The sequence below is a fragment of the Budorcas taxicolor genome, chromosome 11 (assembly GCF_023091745.1).
Source record: "Budorcas taxicolor isolate Tak-1 chromosome 11, Takin1.1, whole genome shotgun sequence".
Lineage (NCBI taxonomy): Eukaryota > Metazoa > Chordata > Mammalia > Artiodactyla > Bovidae > Budorcas > Budorcas taxicolor.
The window spans coordinates 112,388,786-112,396,328 of record NC_068920.1 but is presented as its reverse complement, the minus strand read 5'-3'; the positions used below and the strand labels follow the sequence as shown (position 1 = coordinate 112,396,328).

General features: G+C 39.0%; 1 pseudogene; it reads right to left on the bottom strand.

Moving 5' to 3' along the window:
• Nucleotides 1–4,363: 4,363 nt before the first annotated feature.
• LOC128056103 (transcription factor BTF3-like) lies at nt 4,364–5,294 on the bottom strand (annotated as a pseudogene).
• Between the last annotated feature and the right edge of the window lie 2,249 nt (nt 5,295–7,543).

Genomic DNA, 7,543 nt, shown 5'->3' with positions numbered 1-7,543 from the left:
GTTCCACGTCCAGTTCTAACTGTTGGTTCCTGGTCGGCATACAGGTTTCTCAAGAAGCAGGTCAGGTGGTCTGGTATTCCCATTTCACTCAGAATTTTCCACAGTTTATTGTGATCCACACAGTCAAAGGCTTTGGCATAATCAGTAAAGCAGAAATAGATGTTTTTCTGGAACTCTCTTGCTTTTTCCATGATCCAGCAGATGTTGGCAATTTGATCTCTGGTTCCTCTGCTTTTTCTAAAACCAACTTGAACATCTGAAAGTTCATGGTTCACATATTGCTGAAGCCTGTCTTGGAGAATTTTGAGCATTATTTTACTAGCTTGTGAGATGAGTGCGATTGTGTGGTAGTTTGAGGATTCTTTGGCTTTGCCTTTCTTTGGGATTGGAATGAAAACTGACCTTTTCCAGTCCTATAGCCACTGCTGAGTTTTCCAACTTTGCTGGCATATTCAGTGCAGCACTTTCACAGCATCGTATTTCAGAATTTGAAATAGCGCCACTGGAATTCCATCACCTCCACTAGCTTTGTTTGTAGTGATGTTTTCTTCTCTTTTCTTTTTTTTTTTTTTTTTTGAGTGATGCTTTCTAAGGCCCACTTGACTACACATTCCAGGATGTCTGGCTCTAGGTGAGTGATCACACCATTGTGATTATCCTGGTGGTGAAGATCTTTTTTGTACAGTTTTTCTGTGTATTCTTGCCACCTCTTCTTAATATCTTCAGCTTCTGTTAGGTCTATATCATTTCTGTCCTTTATCAAGCCAATCTTTGCATGAAATGTTCCCTTGGTATCTCTAATTTTCTTGAAGAGATCTCTAGTCTTTCCCATTCTGTTGTTTTCTTCTATTTCTTTGCATTGATCACTGAGGAAGGCTTTCTTATCTCTCCTGCTATTCTTTGGAACTCTGCATTCAGATGCTTATATCTTTCCTTTCTCCTTTCTGTTCACTTTTATTCTTTTCACAGCTGTTTGTAAGGCCTCTCCAGACAGCCATTTTGCTTTTTTGCATTTCTTTTCCATCGGGATGGTCTTGATCCCTGTCTCCTGTACAATGTCATGAACCTCAGTCCATATTGTTTCAGGCACTGTATCTATCAGATCTAGTCCCTTAAAACTATTTCTCACTTCCACTGTATAATCATAAGGGATTTGATTTAGGTCACCCCTGAATGATCTAGTGGTTTTCCCTACTTTCTTCAATTTAAGTCTGAATTTGGCAAAAAGAAGTTCATGATCTGAGCAACAGTCAGCTCCTGATCTTGTTTTTGCTGACTGTATAAAGCTTCTCCATCTTTGGCTGCAAAGAATATAATCAGTCTAATTTCAGGTTTGACCATCTGGTGATGTCCATGTGTAGAATCTTCTCTTGTGTTGTTGGAAGAGGGTGTTTGCTATGACCAGTGCATTTTCTGGGCAAAATTTTATTATCCTTTGCCCTGCTTCATTCCGCATTCCAAGGCCAAATGTTCCTGTTACCCCAGCTGTTTCTTGACTTCTTTTTTTTGCATTCCAGTCCCCTATAATAAAAAGGACATCTTTTTTGGGTGTCAGTTCTAAAAGGTGTTGTAGGTCTTCATAGAACTGTTCAACTTAGCTTCTTCAGCACTACTGGTTGGGTCATAGGCTTGGATTACTGTAATATTGAATGGTTCCACTTGGAAATGTACAGAGATCATTCTGTTGTTTTTGAGATTGAATCTAAGCACTGCATTTGAGACTCTTTTGTTGGCCATGATGGCTACTCCATTTCTTCTAAGGGATTCCTGCCCACAGTAGTAGATATAATGGTCATTTGAGTTAAATTCACCCATCCCAGTCCATATTAGTTTGCTGGTTCCTAGAATGTCAACGTTCACTCTTGCCATTTCTTGTTTGACCACTTCCAGTTTGCCTTGATTCATGGACCTAACATTCCAGGTTCCTATGCAGTATTGCTCTTTACAGCATTGGTCCTTGCTTCTATTACCAGTCACATCCACAACTGGGTATTGTTTTAGCTTTGGCTCCATCACTTCATTCTTTCTGGAGTTATTTCTCCACTGACTTCCAGTAGCATATTGAGCACCTACCCACCTGGGGAGTTCCTCTTTCAGTATCCTATCAATTTGCATTTTATACTGTTCATGGAGTTCTCAAGACAAGAATACTGATGTGGATTGTCATTCCCTTCTCCAATGGACCACATTCTATCAGACCTCTTCACCATGTCCACCAGTCTTGGGTGGCCCCACATTGTATGGCTTAGTTTCAATGAGTTAGACAAGGCTGTGGTCCATGGGATCAGATTGACTGGTTTTCTGTGATTATCGTTTCACTGTGTCTGTCCTCTGATGCCCTCTAGCAACACCTACCTTCTCACTTGGGTTTCTCTTACCTTGGACGTGAGGTATCTCTTCACAGCTGCTCCACCAAAGTGCAGCTGCTATTCCTTTCCTTGGACGAGTGGTGTCTCCTCCCAGCACTACTATTTTTTTTCTTTCTACATCACTTCTCTCACCACCTTCTCCCTTCCTCATACACAGCTATTTCTCAGGGTGCCTTGGAGCATCTCATATGTACTCACATACACAGTTTCCTCTTTCCTAATGGTTTCTACTATTTCTTCTTCTCATCTCCTCCCTATAATAATTCTACTAATAATTCTGGAGCTTGTGTAAACTTTGTAGAGATATTGACAAAGCCATTACATTCTGGAAGAAGTCATCAATGCCATCTTCTGCTAACATTTGCCTAAGAGAATGCTTTCTTTCACTTCACTATTCTCACTGTGTTTTTCCATGTTCAAACTTACAGATATCCTCTGCACTCTTAACAATCTGTAACAACAACCCAAAATATGAAAATATCTTTAATCTCCTATCTTTCAAAGTAAATTAAAATTCATTTACAGCGTCAAATCTTTGCTTCAAATAACTTGCAGACATTTTACACTTTAATCAGTGCCTCAGCCATTATCAAACAGCCAGGTTTAACTAAATATGAAAATTAATTTCATAAATGAAGATGCTTCTTTACATCTCAGAGGACTGTTGCTTCTTTTATAAATCATATTTAGGTTTTGGAAAGCTTGGATTATAACAATAATTTTCTCTATCAATCATATGCAGTTTTTTTCTCAACATTCCAACAATATAAATTCTAGTTAGAAGATGCTGAACTGAAGACATTTCACCTTGAAAATTTAAAGAAAAAAAAACAAAACTTTAAAGCAATCAGTTCCCTTAATATGTGACCAGAATGATTTGTTGTTGTTTTTCAGTTACTGAGTCATATCTGACTCTTTGCTACCCCATGGACTGCAGTACACCAGGCTTCCCTCTCCTTCACTATCTTTCAAAGTTTCCTCAAACCCATGTCCATTGTGTCTATGATGCCATCCAACCATCTCATTCTCTACTGTCCCTTTCTCTTCCTGCCCTCACTCACTTCCAACATGGGAGTCTTTTCCAGTGAGTCAGTTCTTTGCATCAGGTGACCAAAATATGGAAGGTTCAGCTTCAGCATCAGTCCTTCCAATGAATATTCAGTGTTGATTTCCTTTCGGATTGATTGGTTTGATCTCCTCACTGTTTCAAGAGTCTTCTCCAGCACCATGATTCAAAGCATCAATTCTTTGATGCTTAACCTTCTTTATGGTCTGACTCTTGCATCCACACATGACTACTAAAAATCCATAGCTTTGATGAGATGGACCTTTGTCAACAAAGTGATGTGTCTGTTTTTGAATACACTGTGTACATTTGTCATTGCTTTTCTTCCAAGAAGCAAGCATCTTTTAATCTTCCCAATCAAATTGATTTTCTGTACTTTCTAGAGTACCTAACTTTCCTTAATTCTTATAGTTTCATTATTTGGCTGAGTTAGAATATTATATGATTTGTAATAAATTATATTTGATTTTGGCTGACAACAGTATAATTAAAAGAAACACAGTACTACTAAAATGAATTATACAATTACATCAGGACTCTCATCCGTAATTTACTTCTAGGTCCATATTACAGAAACTATCTAAATTAGCTAATGAACTGGAAAAAAAGAAAAAAGGGAAGCAAGGAAGAGAAGGAATGAGGAAAGAAGGATGGATGGAAGGAAAGATGGAAGAAAAGAAGTGAGGGCAGAGAGAGAATATAGATTGGAAAACATTCAAGACCTGGCCATTTCTTTGAACTTCTAGTGTTTCCTTTCACCTCGACTTTAGTCTGCTCATCAGAATATAATTCTCTAGTACTTCTCTATCCACATTAGATAACTATCCCCAAACTTATGAATTTTAACTGTTCTTCATATTGACCAACATGGAGATGATAATTATTCTCTGTATCCTAGTTTATAATTTTATTTTTATTTTTTATACTGTCATTTTAAATCTTTAATCAGATTCCATTCATGATTATCAGTCATATTACATGCCATGATTAGCTTTCTATAAACAATTTTGCCTTCTGTGTACAAATTGGTATCAATGAAATAAAAAATAAAACCATATACTAGGCAAAGAATTTTATTTATCTTTGTCTCAAACTTTATTCTTAGGCTTCTTCAGCTTCATTAGCTGCAAAGAATGAATTGTATATAAGCAAAAACTGAAAAGAGCTCCAGTGTCCAGGGGCTTAGGCTTAAAAATATTAGAGATCTAGATTTTATCAGATCCATAAACAAAATTTTAAAAAGCAGTCATAATATAAAATAGCAGCTCCCAGTAACTTCTTCAAGATTTATCTTCTTCAGAAGTTAACTCAATTCAGTTTGCTTCATTCTTGGAAGCCTCATCAAAATTCTCCACAAGATCTGGAACTTCATCATCATCCTCCTCTCCAGTGGCAAGTGGTGCTTTTCCATCCACAGATTGTTTAGGCAGAGCTTCAGCCAGTCTCCTTAAACTGGTCAGACTGTCGGCACCAAGCTGGTTTAAGATGCTGGGGAGCATTTCTGTCAGTTGCTTTGTCTCAGCGTGGCCCGTAATGGTGAAAGTGTTTGCTGCCAGAGATGCCTGAACTTTAGGGTTGTTAAAGTGGATCACTGTTCCTTGATTTGTGAACATATTCACCTTTTCAATACCAGAGATATTGTTTACCCCTAACTTCTTTAAAGAGAACTGAAGTTTTTTGTCATCTGCCTGTGGCTGTTCTATGAACCACCTTCTTCTTTCTGCGAGCAGTTCCTTTCCCACCAATGCGCACTTGTGCCTGCAGTTTGGTGAGTTTCTCCTGGTTCATGATAGTTTCTTTCATCTTGTTGGAGCAGAAATGGGGCCGCGCGGGGGACTAGGGTTGGCGCTCAGGTGGTCTCGGGCAGACCAGCTGAGGTTAGGCACACACACGCGGGGACGCAAGATGGCAGCTAGAGGCAAATCTGGATCCCATGTCTTCCCCTGGACTGAGTAAATGGACAGAGATGAAGAAATAGTAGATATCAAGTTTGTAAACCAAAAGAACAGGAAACCCTAAGAAATGGGACCAAAAATCCAGAAAAAAAAGATTTGTGCTAAGCTGGGCAGAACTGCCAAAATCTACCTGACACAGGAATTTAAATGAGGGTCACACAAGCCAACTAGTAGAAGTTATACAAAATGATCATGCAAAATACTGATTTAGAAATAAAAACATAACCAAAAACTCACACTAGGTTCTGCACCCCACTCCAGGACTCTTGCCTGGAAAATCCCATGAATGGAAGAACCTGGTAGGCTACAGCCCATGGGTGGCTAAGAGTTGGATACGACTGAGTGACTTCACTTTCACTTTTCACTTTCATGCATTGGAGAAGGAAATGGCCACCCACTCCAGTGTTCCTGCCTGGAGACCCCAGGGATGAGGCACCCTGGAGGGTTGCCGGCTATGGGGTCTCACAGAGTCGGACACGACTGTAGCAACTTAGCAGCAGCAGCAGCAGTCTCACTATACACCAGTGTGAGCACTCTTAGCAACCTGATTTCTTAACTATTTAATTATTTCTTGCTTTAATCTTCTTATTTCCCTTATATCACTACATACACTCTTATGTAAATTCTCCTTGTCATTTGATAGTAATCTAAAGCTACTAATTTTCTATTAAGTCTTCTACAAGTTAAAATTCTCACTGCAAATGATTAATAATATATTGTGATATAGTCTGTTATTTTTCTTCATTAACAGTCTTGTTTTTCAATTTTCTTTAAAGAAGAAATTATATTTTATACATTTTGCTATTTACTAAAAATAGTCAAGTAAAATGGACACTCTTTATGTAATTCAGTGCAGTTTGTCACTCAGTCGTGTCAGGGAAATGTTCCCTTGGTATCTCTAACTTTCTTGAAGAGATCTCTAGTCTTTCCCATTCTGTTCTTTTCCTCTATTTTTTTGCATTGATCGCTGAAGAAGGCTTTCTTATCTCTTCTTGCTATTCTTTCAAACTCTGCATTCAGATGCTTATATCTTTCCTTTTCTCCTAGTCTTTCCAGTTTAGTTCAGTCTCTCAGTTGTGTCCAACTATTTCCGACCCCATGAATTGCAGCACGCCAGGCTTCCCTGTCCATCACCAACTCCCAGAGTTCCCTCAGATTCTCGTCCATCGAGTCAGTGATACCATCCAGCCATCTCATCCTCTTTTGTCCCCTTCTCCTCCTGCCCTGAATCCCTCCCATCATCAAAGTCTTTTCCAGTGAGTCAACTCTTTGCATGAGGTGCCCAAAGTACTGGAGTTTCAGCTTTAGCATCATTCCTTCCAAAGAAATCCCAGGGTTGATCTCGTTCAGAATGGACTGATTGGATCTCCTTGCAGTCCAAGGGACTCTCAAGAGTCTTCTCCAACACCACAGTTCAAAGCATCAATTCTTCGGCACTCAGCCTTCTTTACAGTCCAACTCTCACATCCATCAGCTATTTGTAAGGTCTCCCCAGACAACCATTTTGCTTTTTTGCATTTTCTCTTCTGTTGAGATGGTCTTGATCCCTGTCTCCTGTACAATGTCACGAACCTCATTCCATAGTTCATCAGCCACTCTATCAGATGTAGGCCCTTAAATCTATTTCTCACTTCCACTGTATAATCATAAGGGATTTGATTTAGGTCATACCTCAATGGTCTAGCGGTTTTCCCTACTTTCTTCAATTTAAGTCTGAATTAAGTAATAAGGAGTTCATGATCTGAGCCACAGTCAGCTCCTCATCTTGTTTTTGTTGACTGTATAGAGCTTCTCCATTTTTGTCTGCAAAGAATATAATCAATCTGATTTTGGTGTTGAACATCTGGTGATGTCCATGTGTAGAGTCTTCTCTTGTGTTGTTGGAAGAGGGTGTTTGCTATGACCAGTGCATTTTCTTGGCAAAAGTCTATTAGTCTTTGACCTGCTTCATTCCACATTCCAAGGCCAATTTTGCCTGTTACTCCATGTGTTTCTTGACTTCCTACTTTTGCATTCCAATCCCCTATAATGAAAAGGACATCTTTTTTGTGTGTTAGTTCTAAAAGGTCTTGTAGGTCTTCATAGAACTGTTCAACTTCAGCTTCTTCAGCATTTCTGGTTGGGGCATAGACTTGGATTACAGTGACATTGAA